General features: G+C 36.6%; 1 long non-coding RNA gene across 1 annotated transcript in view; it reads left to right on the plus strand.

Annotated features, from left to right (window-relative positions):
* Positions 1-9,952: 9,952 nt before the first annotated feature.
* LOC112623559 overlaps positions 9,953-19,721 on the plus strand; it is a 28,356-nt gene continuing 18,587 nt past the window's right edge. Inside the window, exons 1-2 of the long non-coding RNA XR_003119166.1 lie at positions 9,953-11,971; positions 15,725-15,817. This is a non-coding gene — a long non-coding RNA (uncharacterized LOC112623559). The remainder of the gene's footprint in view (positions 11,972-15,724; positions 15,818-19,721) is intronic.

A 19,721-nucleotide genomic window follows, 5' to 3' on the forward strand; every position in this document is an offset into this window, starting at 1 on the left:
TACTCAATTCCAGTCTGGTAAAGCAGCCAGGATGGAGGTTGTACACTGAAAAGCCACAGGGAGCTGCCCTGACCATGAGAACCCACCTCTTGCATCAGCATGATCTGGATATGAGACATGGAGTCAAAGGAGATAATTTTGGAGCTTTAAGATTTGACTGCCCTGCTGATTGCACACTTGCATGGGGCCTGTAGCCCCTTTCATTTTGGCCAGTTTCTTCCATTTGGAAATGCTGTATTTCTCCAATGCCTGTATCCCCATTGGATCTAGGAAATAACTAATTTGTTTTTGATTTTACATGCTCATAGGAAGAAGGGAGTTGCCTTGTCTCAGAAGATACTTTGGACTGAGAACTTTTAACTTAATGCTGAAATTAGTTAAGACTTCAGGGAATGTTAAAAAGAGATGAATGGTTTTGAAATGTGGGGACATGAGATGTGGGAGGGGCTTGAGTGGAATGATATGGCTTGGCTTGTCCCCATTCAACTCTCATCTTAAATTTCCTTGTGTTGTGGGACAGACCTAGCGGGAGGCAATTGAATCATGGGGGCAGGTCTTTTTTCATGATAGTGAGTAAGTTTCGCAAGATCTGATGGTTTGAAAAATGGGAGCTTCCCTGCACAAGCTCTCTCTCTTCTTTTTTCTGCTGCCATGTGAGATGTGCCTTTCACCTTCCACCATGATTTTGATGCCTCCCAAGCCACGTGGAACTGGAAGTCAATTAAACCTGTTTCTTTGTAAATTTCCCAGTCTTGGGTATGACTGTATCACCAGTGTGAAAATGGACTAATACACTCTTTATTCTGTTTTACTGACCTATCTGTTCATTACTGTGTGTATGCTACAATGTTTTACTTGCCTGGCTTTTTATTATGATGTGATATTTTCCAGACCACTAATTCTCAATCTTATGTCAGTTCATATCACTAGGGAATTTTTGGAAGGTGTGAAGTGTTTTACAGCATCACAATGACTGAGGATATATCATTAGCTTTGATAAGTGAGGGCCAGATATGTTAACATATTCCAATAAATGAAAAAGAAAGTGCAACCCAACAAATAATTACCTTTACCAAAGTGTCAATAATACTTCTAGGCCAGGCATGCTGGCTCATGGCTGTAATCACAGCACTTTGGGAGGTGGAGGAAGGCAGATCACCTGAGGTCAGGGGTTTGAAACCAGCCTGGCCAACATAGTGAAACCCCATCTCTACTAAAAATACAAAAAAATTAGTCAGGTGTAGGGGTGGGCGCCTGCAATCCCAGCTACTCAGGGGGCTGAGGCAGAAGAATCTCTTGCACCTGGGAAGCTGAGATTGCAGTGAGCCAAGATTGTACCATCACACTCCAGTCTGGGTGACAGAACAAGACTCCATCTCAAATAATAATAACAATAATAATTATGTGAGCAATTGGTTTCAAGGAAAAAAGCAGCAAGAAATCAATCAAACAAAACCTAGTTTAGAATCAGTTTATCAAGTACAGTTTAAAAATTTGAATTTGATTAAGAAATCTTTAAATTTATTAGCTGATTTTGAGGAGAATGAACAATTACAGATAACTAAGAATTAAGATTGATGCTTATCCACGAAAAAAGCATTCTTAAGTTGTTTTATATTTACAGGAAAGTTGTATTTTTCCCTCCACTTAGATTTTACACATTCTTCTCAGAATAATCTAAAGGAAATTTAGAGATTTTGCTATCACTGTAAATGATTTTTTAAAATTTTCCACTACATTTTCATTCTGTATATCCATTCGATTTTCTAGTCATGATAGCTGGTGCATCTGACTAGTAAAGACATATATTTTTGTTGTTGCTGTTGAAATTGTACTCAGTTATTTTTCCTCTCACTTGGGAATTTATTTATTTTTAAATAAATTTTATTGTGTATATTTAAGATATGTAGCATGATGTTATAAGATACAGTAAAACAGTTATTACAGTGGAACAAATTAACATATCCATTATCTCACATAGTTACACATTGTCCTCCCTTACCCCATGGCAAGAACAGCTGTAATCTACTAATTTAGTAAAACTCCTGAATACAATACACTGTTATTAACTATAGTCCTCATGCTGTACACTCTATCTTTGTACTTGTTTGTGGCACATATTTGCTACTTTATATCCTTTCATCTACTTCTCCTTATTTTCTCCCTCCTCCCTGATAACTGTTGCTCTGCTCTCTGTGTACATATTTGACTTTTATTTTTAGGTTGCACATGTAAGTGAGAGCATGTAATATTTTACTTATGTGTCTAGTATGTGATTTATTTTACTTAGCATAATGTCCTCTAGGTTCATCCATGTCAGTGTCTCTTCCTTTTTTAAGGCTGAATAATATTCCATTGCATTTTTACTACTATTTCTTTATCTATTAGTCAATTGATGGACGCCTAGGTTTTTTCTTTAGCTCGGCTATTGTGAATAATGCCACAGTGGACATGGGAGTGCAGGTATGTGTATGAGGTGTTGATTTTATTTCCCTTGTGTATATACACAGGGGTGGGATTGTTGGATTACATGGTAGTTCTATTTTTAAGTTCTTTAGGAACCACCATACTGTTTTCCATAATGACTGCATCAATTTACATTCCCACCAACAGCATCCATGGGTTCCCTTTTCTCTACACTCTCTCCAATACCTCTTATTTCTTTTCTCTTTTCTTTTCTTTTCTTTTTTTTTTTTTTTTCTTTTGGCAGCATCTCGCTCTGTTGCCAGGATGGAGTGCAGTTGTGCGATCTCGGCTCACTGCAACCTCTGCTTCCTGGGTTCAAGCAATCCTCCTGCCTCAGCCTTCCGTGTAGCTGGGACTACAGCATGTGCGACCACCTCCAGCTAATTTTTGTATTTTTAGTAGAGATCAGGTTTCACAATGTTGGCCAGGATGGCCTCAATCTCTTGACCTTGTAATCCACCTGCCTCGGCCTAACAAGTCTTTTTAATAATAGCTAATTTAACAGGTGTAAAGACGTATCTCATAGTGGTTTTAATTTGAATTTCTCTGATGATTAGTGATTTTAGCATCTTTTCAAACTACCTATTGACCATTTTTGTGACATCTTTGGAGAAATTTTTATATGTGTCTTTTGCCTATTTTAAAATCAGGTTATCTGTTTTCTTACTATTGAGTTGTATGAATTTTTTATGATTCTTGGATGTTAACCCTTTATCTAATATTTTTCCAAATTGTAGGTTGCCTTTTTATTTTCTTGATTGTTTATTTTTCTGTGCAGGAGCTTTTTAGTTTGATGTAGTCCAGTTTATTTATTTTTGCCTTTGATGCCTGAGCTTTTGATGTGATATACAAAAAATCATTGCAAGGTAAATGTCAAAGAATTCTTCATCTGTGTTTTCTTCTAGGATTTTTATGGTTTCAGGTCTTACATTTATATCTTTTATATATTTTTTAGTTGATTTATATGTATGGTGTAAGATAAAGGTCTAATTTCATTCTTTTGCAAATGAAGACATGGTTTTCTTAAAATAATTTATGGAAGGATTAACCTTTGACCATTGTGTCTTTTTGGTGCCCTGGTCACAAAGTAATTGACTGTATATATTTGAATTTATTTTTGGGCTCTCTATTTTTTCCCCTCATCTATGTGTCTGCTTCTATGTTGAAACCATGCTATTTTGATTACTATAGCTTTGTAACATGATTTTAAATCAAGAAATGTAATTCTTCCAACTTTGCTTCCCCACCCCTCTGCCTCAGGATTGCTTTGGCAATTTATGGTTTTTGTTGTTGTTGTTGTTCCAATTTTAGCATTATTTTTTCTACGTCTGTGAAGAATACCATTGGGATTTTAATAGGGATTGCATTAAATCTATATATTGCTTTAGGTAGTATGGACTTTTTAACAACATTAATTCTTTCAATCCATTACCATGGAATATATATTTTATTTATTTGTTTTCTCCTTAATTTCTCATATTGTTTGGCTGTGTCCCCACCCAAATCTCATCTTAAATTGTAGATCCCATAATCCTCATGTGTTGTGGGAGGGACCCAGTGGGCAGTGGGAGGTAATTTAATCACGGGGACAGTTACCCACATGCTGTTTTCATGAGAGTGAGTGAGTTCTCACAAGATCTGATGGTTTTATAAGGGGCATTTCAGGCTTTTTCTTCAGCACTTCTTGTTGCTGCCACCATGTGAAGAAGGATGTGCTTGCTTTACCTTCTGCCATGATTGTTTCCTGAGGCCCCACCCAGCCATGCTGAACTGTGAGCCAATTAAACCTCTTTCCCTTATAAATTACCTAGTCTTGGGTATGTCTTTATTAGCAGCATGAGAATGGACTAATACAATTCCTTTCACCAATGTTTTACAGTTTTCAGTGGACAATCTTTCACCTGTTGGTTAAATATATTCCTAAGTATTTTATTTTATTATTTAATATTATCATAAATGGAATTCTTTACTTGATTTATTTTTTTGGGTAGACAATGCTGTGTGTATAAAAATGCCATGGATTTTTATATCGATTTTATATTCTGTAACTTTACTGAACTCATTAATTAAAGCTAACAGGTTTTCAATGGAATCTTTGGCATTTTCTACATATGGATTATGTATTCTGCAAATAGAGATAATTTTACTTCTTATTTTCTGATTTGGATACCTTTCGTTTATTTTTATTTGTCTAATTGTTCTTGACAGTACCTCCAATACTATGTCGAAAAGAAGGAACTAGAGTGAGCATGCTTGCCTTGTGCCAGATCTTAAAGAAAAAGTCTGTTTCTGTCCATTAACTATGATGTTAGCTATGGTTTTTTCATAAATGGCTTTTATTATGTTAAAATATTTTCTTTGTATACCTAAATTCTTAGAAGTTTTTATTAAGAAATGACATTGAAATTTGTTGAATGCTTTTGCTGAATCAATTGATAGGATCATGTGGTTTTTGCCTTTTATTCTATTAATATGATGTATCACATTAATTGATTTGCATTTGGTAAACCAGCTTTGCATACCAGGAATAAATTCCACTTGATCATGATGCATAATTTATCTTATGTGCGGTTGAATTTGATTTGCTAATATGTTATTGAGGAATTTTGCATTAATGTGCATAAGAGATATTTGCCTGTAGTTTTATTTTCTAGTGGTATCTTTGGCTCACATATGATAGTCATGTGGGCCTCGTAAAATGTGTTAGGAAGTATTCTACTGTTTGGAAGAGTTTTAAAAGTATTGGTATTAATTCTTCTTTGAAAGCTTTGTAGAATCCAAATGTAAAGCCATCTGGTCCTGGGCATGTTTTGGGGGGACGCTGGGGAGTCTTTTAATTACAGCTTTTATTTATTCTTTTGTTATAGGTCTCTTCAGGCTTTATATTTCTTTTTGATTCAATCCTGTTAGGTTGTAATTTTCTAGGAATGTATCCATTTTTTGAGGCTATCAAACTTATTGGCATATAATTTTTCTAATAGTTTAAGATCCTTTTTGTTTCTAAGAAATCTGTTGTAATACATCCAATTTTACTTCTGATTTTGCATATTTGATTCTTAGGTAATTTAGCTAAGATTTTGTTAATTTTGTGTATTTTTTAAAATACCCATTAGTTCCATTGCTATTTTTGTATTACAGGTTTTCTATTCCTTATTTATTTATTTTCTGTTATTTACAATTTTATTCATTTTGCTAACTTTTGATTTAGTTTGGTTTTTTTTTCCTAGTTCCTTGGGGCATAATGTTAGGCTGTTCATTTGAGAAACTATTTTTTTTTTCATTTTTTCTTCATTTCTGAAGGACAGATATAATGGGTATAGTATTCTTGGTTGACAGTTTTTGTTCTGTTTTTTTTTCTCAGCACTTTGAATAAAACATCTCAGTGTCTCCTGGCCTGCAAGGTTTCTGCTGAGAAATGTTCTGATAGTATAAATGATTTTCTGCTATGTCACGTGACACTTTTATCTTGCCACTTGTCAAATTCTCTTTGTCTTTGACTTTTGATAGTTTAATAATAATATGCCTCAGAGAGGACCTTTTTGGGTTGAATCTGTTTGAGATATTTGAATTCCATGGATCTGGATGTTTATATTTCTTCCAAGACTTGGGTTTTTTTCAGCAATTATTTCACTAAATAAGCTTTTTGACCTTATCTTTGTCTCTCTTCTTTCTAGAACTCCCATGATGTGAATATTTATTTACTTAATTGTGTCCCAGGAGTTTCATATGCTATTTTTATTATATTTTATTCTTCTTTCTTTTCTCCTGTCACTGAGTAATTTCAAAAGACCTTTCTTTAAGTTCATAGGTACTTTCTTCTGCTAGATCTAGTCTATTGATGAAGTTCTTGATGATATTTTACGTTATAGTCATTGAATTCTTCAGCTTCAAGATTTGTGTTTGGTTCTTTTCTATGATATTTATCTCTTTGTTAAATTTCTCATTTAAAACATGAACTGTTTTTATTTTTTTAAATTGCTTTTTTGTATTCTCTTTTATCTTGTTGGGTTTTCTTAAGAGTATTATTTTGAGTTTTTTTGGGGGGGGGGAATTTGTAAATTTTCTTTAAAGTTCAGCTACTGGAGAATTATTGTGTTCCTTTAGGAGTGTATACTTCTTTGCTTTTTAATGTGGTTTGTGCCCCTATGTTGATGTCTATATATCCAGTAGAAAAATTATATCACCTCTCCAAATTTTAGAGTGGCTTTCACAGAAAAAGATTTTTACCTTCAGATGAAAGATGCCAGATGGAAAGGGTATGTTGACTGTTTCTGAGTGGATGAGATAGTATAGCATCCATGCAGCTCCTTCAGTTGCACTCAAAATGAGATGACTTTGGATGCCTCAGTGGCATAGGCTGTAGGAGTCTATGGAAATGGATATGGAAGTATAGGTTGTTAAGAACCTTGGTGGCAAGGACTTTTGGGATTCTCCTCTTCTCATTTTTCCTTACAAGAGATAGTTTTGGTTCCTTCTTGGGATCCAAGGGGGGTCCCTCTTCAATACCACAAAGGAGATCCCTCTTCATGTTGATTACGATACAGCCCACAATCAGCTGCAGAAGTTATGGATTCTAGGCTGAAAGTGCTCAGAGTAGTTGTGGTGCTGAGTTTCTGGTCTCAGGGTCCAAAGAACCTATTGTGCCACCTGGGTCTCAGGGCACAGGTTCAGTTTCTGAGTCAGTGTGGGATGCAGATTGCCTACAAAGCTAGGGTCTGTGACTCTGAGCACCCCCAGCAGCTCAGGCTCTGGGGGACAAGTTTTAGCTCTAATTCTGTTCCTGAAGGGCAGGGTATAGCACTGCCCTGGCTCCAGAGAAAAGAGGATTCTCTGAAGATTTGAGCACAAGCAGCAGATACAGCTGGAATTTGAGAATGAGATCCAACAGGGCGCCATAGTTACTCGGTCACCAGAAGATGCAGCATCACATAATGGTGACTCTGGATCTAAGATGGTGGGATACAGCAGTATTTTCAGGTTCAGTGGCAGCAATAAACCCAGAATGGCTTTGACTTGAGCCCTCGGGTACAGGGGACAGCTCAGTGATGATTCCATTCCCTGGGTAGGAGGTTGTGTGAGCAGCTCAGACTCTAGGGTGTTATTCTAATTCCAGAGCAGCAGGGTATTACAGCAGTTTGGCTCTATGGGAGTGTCTCTCAGCTCAGTCAATACTCTGTTTCCCTGGGATGTGGGGTACCATGTCAGGTAAGTTCTGGGATGCACACAATGCTTGACTTGGCCAAAGCACCAATTCCCCATGAGTCAGGGTTCCATTTCAGCTCAAGCACAGGAAGGGTGTGAATGCTCTGGGCAGCTAAGTATCATTTCCCTGTGAGGCAGCACACTGCTTCAGCTCAGTCCCTGAGGGTCATGGCACAGCAGTAGCTGAGAAAAGCAGATTGAATGGCTTCATGGCAACTTGTCCCCATATGTTAGCATGTAGTATAATGATGATGAGTGATGAGCCACGAGGTGAGAGTGGTTCAGAGGTGACAAAGCCTAACTGATGGAAGGGTATCTTGATTATTTGTCCCAGAGCAATGTTTATGGCTCCAAGATGGTGTAGTATGATAGTGGCTTCGGCCATGCTGGGTGGTAGGAGTGGGATGGACACAGTGTTGATTCCTTCTCTGGGTCGGGGGGTGGGGTGCAGCTGTGTGCATCCCAGGCAGCTCCCTCAGCTGGGCTTAGTGCTTGTGAGAATTGCAGTAGTCCCTACTGTGAGGATTGTAGGTACTCAAGGTGGTGATGGGGGATGATGGGGTCCTCTTGCTTACCTTTTCCCTATAGGAAGAATTTTCCCTTGGTTCCAAGCTGATTCCATCTGGGTGATGGAGTGACAGAGGTGAGATGTTTCCTTCTGTTCTTTGTGTGGCTATCCTGGGTTTCTTTGATCTACAAAGTTTCTGCTCTTTCTTTCGTGTACTCCAGTGCGTTCCTTCCGTTATTTTCATCAGAATGTACTCATTGTTTCTGCTGTCTTTGTAGGGGAGATGAGTGCTGGGGGCTTCTAACTGTCCATCTTGCTCTCAATCATTTTTTTTGGAAGTGTTTTATTAGGCTTACTTTAAAAAATTTGTGTTTTCTTAACTCCTTTGTTTTCTTTTGAGATAGATAATCATGTTTTCTGCAAGAGTAATATTTTCCTATCATTCTCACATGTCCTATATGTATTAGTTTGTATAATCAAATTAACTAGAAGCAGAAGCAGTAGCCACAGTGGCATCCTTGTCTTGTTTCTCATTTTAATGGACTCTCCATTAATATTTTATCAGCACACATATTGTGTTTTGGTTCTTATTAGATATGCTTAGGTAAATTTGTTTCTATTCTTAGGATATTAAGTACTTTTATTAAAGAAACTTTAATCCAAAGACAAGTGTTTCAGCTTTGAGAAAAACAATTTTGTAATGATTATTGCTTAATTTGTTTAGGATAAGATAAAAAGTGGGAGATACTTAATTGACCAAGTTGTTACAGTGACAGTTTAATAATTGATTACAGTAACAGTTGCGCAAATGCTTCCTTCTCTTTGTACTCATACCTTTTTTAATTACTTTTTCTTCAAAATTGAGGTGACTTTAATGTTGCTATTACTTCAATAGTACCACAAATAGTTAACTAACCCTATAAAGTACATACTACATGCTGGGCACTATTCCATGTGAGATATATATATACACACACACCAATTTTTCCTCAAGGTATATCATTTGGTAGAGACATTATTGTCTTTATTGTAGAAACATTGAACCAGTTATAGTAAAGAAAAAGTAATATTTTCAAAGCCATCCAGCTGATTATTGGCTGTAATGGAAGGTATCGGGTGATGATGGCACATTAGCCAAATGCCTCTCAAAACCCCTCCCTATTTAAATCTCAGATAATTATTTCCTCTATTATATTGCTGCATATCACCAAGAGATGAACTTCTGTTTCTCTCCGGTTTGTTTTTCATTTTTTCTCGTGGATAATAATGATCTGTGTTTGGATTTGTGTCTTTTGGATCCACCATTTATTATTTTCTGCTATATGTAGCAGTGGTAGTATCCAGCAGCAAATCTTCTTGATAGCACTGGTAGTACCTATGGGGCATCCAAACAAGAGTATTTCTTCATCACAATCTTGGCTGTGGTTCCCTCTACAAAGCTTCTGTTGTTTTCTGCCCATTTTCTTAGCAGGTACCCCATCATGCCAGCTAATTCTGTGAGCTACCCAACATTCTTTCAACAAATTTATATTCTCCTTTTGTTAGCTAGAACTGCTTTTTCTGCTCACATCCAAGATTTTTAACTGAGAGAGAAATTGTTACCTGGGGATGGGGTGCATCAGATACTTTCAAGGAAATGTGGAAACTGTTAAATTGTTCATCTGGCATAGCTGGGGCAGAAACCAGTCAAAATCTTGCTTAAATGCCAATGCAGGAATTCAGTAATCGTGAAAAAGCTAATCAAATTGTTGTCTGTAGTCACCTGGCATCAGGTGCTCATTGCAGTGATGGCTTTTGGGAATTGAGGTGCCCCCACCACAGAATTGAGTTGCCCCCACCACAGAGTAGTGGGGTGTACATGAAGAATTTATGGACTTAGAGAAAGGGCAGCTGTTTTGAACATCAATGGACAGCTTAAAGAAACAGAATGACAAGTTAAAATCCTTGAATTCTAGGCTCACAGCACTGACTGAAATCCAGGGAGTTTCTAGGATCAAGATAAAAGGATCTCTTATCTTTTGTTGCTGCAGGGACTGAGCTGGCAAAAAACAAAATGTGGTATTAGAGATAGTAAAATTAGACTATCAGTTGAATTCAGAGCTTTTCCTCGTCTCTTATGTAAAAATTAGAGAATTGGTAGGGAAAGAGTATTTTGGCACCCTGAACACTAGCTCCCATTGTTAGCCCATTGACACTGAAGAATACACTATGAAAATTCCTTGTACCTCTTCTTAAAGGCACCCATCGCGACTTACCAGGGGAAGAATGCACTGGGAAAATGGAAATGCTAAGATCTTTTTGAGATTCTTAGACACAGAATTAAACACATTAATCTATTTTGCCCATTGGGAGGATTTTCTCTCTAAAACCTACTGGATGACTTGTGGAGCTCATGGGCAAAATAATGCCCCAAGAAGTCCAGTTTTCTCTTGTGCTTTGATAATAGTTTCAAATTGCCTTAAATGTCAACTTACCAGTATTTATGGCAAATAGCTGCCAGTTTGCCTAGAAACTAGATAAGGGATCTCAAAGGAACTGAACTGGGGGACTAGTGGCAGATTTTTTTTTTTTTTTTTTTTTTTTTTTTTTGCGGGGGGAGATTGGGGAAGAGAAGCATGGAAGAATTTCTTAAAATAGGCTCAGAACATAAAGAATATTCATGCTACATGTTAATCCAAAGGACATTTCTAGCCAAACAGCTCATAATATTTAGATGGACGAGTTAACCTAATCTCTCAATGTAGGTTGTCTTCCTTCTATAGAAGCTTTAGAATTTAATGAACAAAGTGACCATAGTTGAAAAGATAGCAGCTACTCAAGCACAACAACACAGGATTCCCTTTACCTGTGTACCAAGATATTTTACCAAGAGTAGTAAATGCAAACCTATAATACTATAGGATAATTGTTTGGACAACTGTTTGCTTGGAATCAGTTGATGATTGTTTTACTGCTTTTGTCATGGAGAATTCATGTAATGCCTCGAGTCAGCATCATTATACCTTACACAACTGAATGCTTTATTCAATGTCACTGTATTTCTCATAGTTTCTTCCAAACAAGGAACTCTATTTCCTATGAACAAAGCAGGAAAATGGGATAATGCCCTTAGGTTTGTTTAGTCTTATATACTTTTTTGAAGAATAAGTTAGGTATCATGTCATAGGATATTACCTATGATTTGAAACATTTGAAACGTACACATTTCTATTTATTTCACAGTCAGTATACAATAGAATTGAAATTAGTACTTCTCCCAATTAAACCTAATTAATTATTCACAATATATTTATTCCTATCTCTGAAATAATGGGAACTACTGGTTTAGAAACTAGTAATGTTCAAGGCAGAAATGTTACACCAGGGTATTCAGTGATGGTTGCATGGAGTAAACATTGCCAACTGGTCAATTCAGAATCTCATGACCTGAGTCAGCAAACAATAAAATGGGTTAGTGTGTTGTATAGGGCAATTGATATTGAAAATCAAGAGGAAAGATAATTTATGATACATCAGGAAGGGTGGGTCTCCAGTTGGTTCCATGGGTAATTTTTATGTGACCATATTTATTTGTAAAAGATTGAACTATACAGATAAAACTAGTAAGAGTTCAGAACCCCTAGGAATGAAGGATTTTCATAAATCTACTTCCCCTTTCTTTCAGTTGCTACTGTGGCAAGATCAAGACTGGATCTAGGAGATCTCGGTTCAATATGGAGATTATCCAAGGATTCTAGTGTTGGAGCTATATGCTGTAACTGAAGAGGGTTAAAATTGTCTCCTTTTGGGACATTGGTAAACTGGACTTTTGCTATGAGAGGAAGTTTCATGGTATAAGACAGGAAGTTTTTTGATTAGAATGGGCAAAAGATTTTATATGAATTCCAGGTTGCTAAAGAGATTATTGCTAGTGGGAATGTTGTGAACCTATCATACACGTTTACCTTATTTGGGATGAAAATCCATACTACGGGCTGGGCGCGGTGGCTCACACTTGTAATTCCAATACTTTGGGAGGCTGAGGCGGATGGAACATGAGGTCAGGAGATTGAGAAGATCCTGACCAACGTGATGAAATCCTGTCTCTACTAAAAATACAAAAGTTAGCTGGGCATGGTAGCTTGTGTCTGTAGTCCCAGCTACTTCATTCCACTCCAGTCTGGGTGATAGAGCAGGACTCTGTCAAAAAAAAAAAAAAAAAAAAAAAAAAAAAAATCCTTGCTATGTAAATCTTGGAGGAAGCCAGAATTTAAGGTCAGACTAACAAGGTCGTATATTCTTCTTTGTTTCCCCTGGCACCCAGAGCAGGGCAACTGACCTAGGTTCAACCTACTGGATGGCCCACTTTGAATTTTCAGGAAGTGATACAAAATTTTAAAAAGGCCTATGAAAAATTATTGACTATCACTGTGTTCATGGCAGCTGTGCCCGGTGACAGTAGGTCTAGTTCAGTGGTATTCAGGAACAACAGTGAGTGATTCCTGTGTTGTAACCAGGAAACTCCTCTAGTGGAAATTACCTGTATTTTCTGATGTTTGACCTTCCTATTTTCCCAAATACAGTTATCAAGCTTTTGAGTGAATTCTAGTATCTACTCAGTAGGCTCCTGTCTATTGAATCTTTTCAGGATTCAAATCCAACTTCAACATTACCTCCAATCAAATGCTCTCCCTGGACTCTACATTGGTAATTGAAATGCCATTCTAAAAACTTCAGATTATAGCTTCTGTCATGGCACTTCTCATATTTTGTTATAATTGTTTTCTTTGTCATGTTAATTTCCCAAGTAGAAAGTTGAAAGGACTAAAACTTTCCTGTGGTTAAAACAATCTGGCCTCATATAAGATTTGGTAAAGTAGGAATTCTACAACTGTGTTTCTAATCAATCAGTATAGTTGACCTCTGGCTGTTACCTTACATGGGTATTAAGTTATTGCCTCTCAGCTCAGACTCTTTCTTCTACACTCTGTTCTGTGAAGCTGGACTAGAAATCTGCAAGCTTCATGTCTGCTTTGCCAGCTGCCTTCCTCTTAGTCTTGGCTAGTAGAAAGCACTAGAGGGAGCTGTAAGGATGGAAGAGGGAAAAGAGACTTGCTCCATCTTGTTTGTTTGGTGCTGGCTTTCCGTTTGCTTCCTGTCATTGAGCATCATCTTAGCCTCATCTCACCTCTTCCTGCTGGTAGCAGCAGTTTGTCTCTGTAGAATGTTTAATTGACTTTGCAGTTCTTCAGCATTTGCAGAATCAATCTCAATGTGCTCCTGCAAAAACAGCAGCCCCTGATGCTGTCAATCAGCATTCCTCTTCAGAGGCCTGGGTCCTAGTCCCATAAGATATTTCCCTCAAGCAAAGAGACACAAGCATGGGTGAAGCAGCACACTTTATCCGAGATCTGAGTTTCAGCTCTGCACAGACCCTCCTCCAAGATTGTACGTTTGCATACCCAGTCCTAGTAGGGTAACTGCAGTCTATAGAAACTCCTTCCATAACAATGCAATTATTTTTCTTTTTGCCATTTTAAGTCTTTAGTACTTAGTTAACACTTATTATATAAAACCATTTCTGTTAAAATAACTGACTTGACTTTGTCTTATGAATGGACCCTGACTGATACACACTCATTCTAGGGTAGTATATGCAAAAGCATGCTTGATGGTACCCTGAACTGTTCTGGCCCATTTTAACCATAAGTAACCATGAAAAGTGCATCCTTCTGCATGTGATATATTGACTCAGAAAACTAGAAAAATTCAGGTGCTTAGGCCAATTTGAATTGTATTTTCAGTATTCAAAATGAAAAGATGTAATGAGGATGTTCATGTTTTACTCTATTCTTGAATTGCTTATTTACAAAAATAATCATGTCAGGGTGTTGCATAGAACAGGTTATGTACTCAAATTGGATAATTTGAGATACTTTGAGATGAAATTAATAAAATGATGATCTACAAAAGCTAGAGCAGGGTATAGAGAAATCAAAAGAGATTTCAATACCCCAGGGCCAGTTGTAATGGAGAGACCTGTTATCACCCTTATATCTGAAAGGACTAAAACCCATAGAGCGATTTGTGCAGCAAGAATCACCCGTCAAGAGCTGTGACCTTTGGCAGAGGTATACAATCAACCTGCAGAAAAGGAGCAAGGAAAATAAATTTTCCTACCTACCTCTGATCTCCTGCCAGGGATATCCATTAGCCAAGCTCAACTAGAAACTGCAGGGCAAGGGAAACACTTAATGCCGTTCATAGAGATCATTGTCCTGTGGGTCTGCTGGGGAGAGGTGGAGGGCAGAAGATCTGAAGGAGTGAATGGAACACAGCTTCAAAAAATGGGTTAATTATAAGCATAAATGAAATGTTTTTAATAATGGAACATTTTCAGGAAGAAATCTTTTTGAATAGGGGAAAATATTCTGAGGGCAGGGAGGGAACGTGATGGGAAGAGAAGAGAACATTTACAAAGCATTTCTGGAAGCATAGAAGTTAAATATCAAAGAAAAACACTCTGTCATCTGAAAACATGAGAGGAATTGGAAATATAAGTGTTCTAAATAACATTTTTACTTTTAACAATAAATACAGATTTTTAACACACTTTTATCTTGATTCTGGGAAGCATTTTAGTGCTCGGTAGCATTAAGAAACACTGAAACAGGTTGACAAATACCTCCAAACATATATAACATGTGTATGTATGTATGCTTTAACGTTTCAAAATATAATGTGGTAAGTTTCAAAGCATTTATAATTAATTAAGCTGTTTTCACAGCCCTTTAGAAGAATATTTTTCCAGGATAGCTGACTGCATAATGCTTTGTATGATTTATTTATAGACTACTAATGAAGACATATCTAATCATCATAATTAATTGGTATTTTTGTGCTTTGGGGCCTAATCACAAAATCTTTTACATGCTAGCTCAAAGTAAACCTGGCTATGGGGCAAATATTTAGGACAAACCCTGCTTGTTGTTTTTAATATACAGCTCCATTTTATTGATTTGTTTATTCAACATTTCTGACTCTGATTATACAATGCCAGAATAAGTGGCCCATTTGGTCAATTTAACTTTTTAAAATACTTTCTTAAACAAACAAAAAGAAGACAGAGGAATCATATTTGGCATAGTAGATAAAAACTTCAGTTTTTTACATTATTTATTGTGTTGTATTACTATCAGATAGTGATACTGTTCAGAAGGATTTTGATTACCTTGAAGTGAAAGCAGAATTATTCTCTTCTAATTTACTTGTTAATTTTCCTTTCTCTTTTACTCATATGAAAAGTAACTTGAACTCACTGTTATGAGACAAATTAAGGTTTTTGTTTTGTGTATTTTTTATAGCTATTGGGAGTTCCTGAGGAAAACTCTCAGAACACCCACTTTCATGTCTAGATACTGAAATAGTGAGAAATTACACCAAGAACAAAGGTGAATATCAAATATCTCTTTTATTTTGAACAGAGGCCAGTTTAGCATGTGGCTTTTATGCTTTGATATGCAGCAAGCACTAAAATTACACTGGTGTTTACCCTGTGTCCACAAACAGAAACATATAGAAGGCTGCCCGGGAAGGGCAGGGCAGAACTTATATTCTCTTTGATCAGCTTCCCAGAGAAAAAGAAGGCCGGAGTGAAGCCAGGTATGTCCAGTTATTCTTTCCCAAATGTATAAATGTCTTAAATCACTCCACCTTCCATGGACAGAATGAGCAAAGAGAGGGGACTAGAGTTTTACTAATTAATCTCCTCTCAAAGAAGAGTTTCAGATTAAAGATTTCAGTCTATTAAAAGGAAAGAAGGAAAAACAAGTATTTTGTATTTTCCAATGGCTTTATTCAGTTTAAGTGATCCTTTGAATATTTTAGCATTAAAATATTCTAAACATTTCATCTGATATATTTAATCCTATCATGAATCCCAAATATCACCTCAGTGTTTGCTTCAGGAACCCAACCTGTGACAGGTGCCCATTGTTTTATGAATATGAGCATGTTCTCCTTAAAAAGAGACAATACTTCAAACAGATTATAAGACAATGATTGAATATTAATAATGATAGTGATAAATTAGAATATAACATGATGTATTTAGTTTTTATTTGAAACTTATCTAAAGTTCTGAACCTTCCTTTGCTTTATAACTAAAACACCATTTATTTGAACTCCTGCAAAGGGTAGTGAGTTTTCTGGATGGTGACTTCTACTGAAGTTTCTGGAATTGGAATAACTTTCCTAACTAAATTAGTATATTAACTAATTTTATTTTTAGTGATCCTTCTATATCTATGATTTTCATTTAAACTGACTACCTAGTGATGCAACATAATTCACTTGCTTCTGCAAACATTCTGATTAAATCAGTCACTATGAAGCCCTTCTGAGAAGCCACTAAGACAAGAAAAACTGAATATTCCATCAATAAAAGGAAATCAAAGTGAGAGATGGATAAATATCATTAGTATTAATTAGTCTAATATAATTATTTAAAAATTTAAGCAATAGAAAAATGTAGGGCCCAAAAGATCGTATTTCTAAGTTAATGAATTTATGAACATGAGAATTGTATAACTGTTTGCATTAGTTTGGGCTGCTATTTAAAAAATCATAGACGTGGTGACTTTAGAGCAGACATTTGTTTCTCAGATTTGGAAACTGGAAAGTCTAAATTCAAGGTGCCACTAAATACAATTTCTGGTAAAATTCTTCTTTCTGGCTTGTAGACAGCCATCTTCATCTTCATCCTGTGTCATAACATGACGGAGACAGATCAATTTTTGCTTTTCTTCTTCTTATAACACCAATAACTCCATCATGAGGGTCCCTCATAACCACATGTAGCCCTAATTACCTCCCATTGTCTCCATCTCCAAATACCATCACACTGTGCATTAGGACTTCAACATATGAGTTGAGTCTTGGGGAGACTGAAATCAGTCCATAGCACCAGTAACAAAAAAAAATATTTGAGATGAGCAGAAAAAATTTGCTTTTCAGATCATAGAGAAACACTTGGATTCCAGCAGGTATCATCTTAGGAATGCTGAACTTAAGATAAAGAGACAGGGGGCTGAGTTCCATTGTGGGGCTGAATGCCTAAAACTCTTGAGATGGCTTAAAAAATGTCTGTAACTATACCTTCCTCAGGAATAAGATAGGGCTACTGAAGATCTTTCATAGGGTTGTGTGTATTTCTAAATGAGGTAAGATATATACTCTATGTGTCGAAACAATAATAGAAAATTAAAGGTAAGATATCACAACGTAATTTCTTCATTTCAGATACCGACACTATATATATCACTATATATATGTATATACATATACATATATATACACACACATTACATTTTAAAGGAGTTATGAGAAGGATAGAGTATTTGAGAAATTAGCAATTTTGAGGAAAGAATAGCTAGTCTATATGAAAGATGTTTAGGGAACTATATTTTAAGCCTTCCACCACTGACTGTCTTATGAACCTTCCCACACTCCTTATTGGATATTGTTCTTCCTGAGGAAGTTTGCTTTTCCTCTTTAAAATAATCCCTGTGAAATTTTAAACTGTACTTTTGCATCCAATTGTTTGAACCATTTAAGTAGAGTTGATTGATTTCAGAAGCAGTGCTATTAAAAATGATGAGTAATTTGTTAAAGAAGGAAAACAAAACATGCGGGAGAGAAAACACAGGGTGAGACTGGAAGAGAAATACAGAATATTGAGACCCCTGTGATGGCGTTAAAGCATTGGGTTAATTACTCCTTCCCGGAAGTTAAGATGAGAGCTACTGGCTCAAACGTGCGAGTGAGTGAGGACAGGGAACACAAATAAACCTAACAGTAATTTATCTTACAAGTGTGAGAAAATACCGTCTCCTTAGAATGTGTAATGTGTATATTTCTTATTAAGGATTGATAGGTAACCTTTAGAAACTGCCCAATTAGCATTAGAAATTGATAGTGTGGGTCAGGTGGGGTGACTCACACCTGTAATCCCAGCACTTTGGTAGGCTGAGGCGGAAGGATTACCTGCGGTTAAGAGCTGGAGATCAGCCTGTCCAACATGGTGAAACCTCGTCTCTACTAAAAACTACAAAAATTATCTGGGTGTTGTGGTGGGCCCCTGTAATCCCAGCTACCTGGGAGGCTGAGGCAGGAGAGTTGCTGGAACCTGGGAGACGGAGGTTGCAGTGAGCCGAGATCATGCCATTGCACTCCAGCATGGGTGACAGAGTGAAACTCTGTCTTAAAGAAACAAAAAGAAAAAGAAATTGATAGTGTGGGCTGGTTGTGGTGGCTCACGCCTGTAATTCTAGCACTTTGGGAGGCTGAAGCAGGCAATCACGTGAGATCAGGGGTTCGAGACCAGCCTCGCCAACATGGTGAAACCCCGTCTCTACTAAAAAAAAAAAAAAAAAAAAATAGCTGGGTGTGGTGGCACATACCTGTAATCCCAACTACTTGGTAGGCTGAGGTAGGAGAGTCACTTGAACCCAGGAGGCAGAGGTTGCAGTGAGTGGAGATCATGCCATTGCACTCCAGCCTATGTGACAAGAGTGAAACTTTGTCTAAAAAAATAATAATAATAAAAAAGAAAGAAATCGATAGTGTGACACAGCACATTCTTGATTAATACTAAAAGTGTGTGTGTATATACATATATATATATATATTTTGAGACGGAGTCTAAAAGCATATATTTTCTAAATGAACACTTCCCTTATTTTTTATTAAAAATACACATTTTCTCCACTTCCACACTGTATAGTTTACTGTGTTAAACATTTGCCCACCATTTTTTTTAAAGGATGTAGAATATACAAAAAAACTCTTCATAGCTTGAAATGTGCATAGGAGATAGACAAGTTTAGCTACTGCAGGATGAAAAGACTTGATGTGTTTTATGCCATGTTTATTTATTCCAACTATAAAAACAGAAATGATCCGCAAAGTAGTTTGATGGATAATGACTGAGGTTGTAAACGTTATTGTGACTAATGGTATTTACCTTGTTTGGTTAAGTTAATTGAAAATCAAGGTGAAATTACCCTCTAGATAGATCCTATATTTTATAACATTTGTAAAATCATAAAAAGGTTATGCCATCCTCAATTCTCAAAAACTTGTATTGTTTTTGAAACTGTCAGAACATATTTTCCATCTGTGTTACAGAAACAGGTAAACAATCTGATATGATGACCTCATTGTGTTTGTGTTTGGCCATTACAAGTGTTGGCAGTTCCCTGGCTTCTGTTTGGAAGTAGTGTGTCAGTTGCATCTTATAATATGTTTGCCTTTGGTGAGGCATCAGAAAACATGTCACATAGTGGAGATTTATGTACTATAAAACGTCTCAGGAGCTTAACTTCACCATTAGGGTTACTCCTGTATAAACTTTGATAAAAGTAATATCTTTGCTCCCTCCCAAGACAAATGAAAGAATTTAAGCCCACTTTGAGAATTCTAAGCTTTTGTGGTCAGTCTTCTTTTGTCCTCCAAGTTTGTAATTAATAGGGTTTAAACAAAGCTGTAATCTGGTGGATAGTTTGAG

The sequence above is a fragment of the Theropithecus gelada genome, chromosome 4, assembly GCF_003255815.1.
Source record: "Theropithecus gelada isolate Dixy chromosome 4, Tgel_1.0, whole genome shotgun sequence".
In the NCBI taxonomy this organism is placed as follows: Eukaryota; Metazoa; Chordata; class Mammalia; order Primates; family Cercopithecidae; genus Theropithecus; species Theropithecus gelada.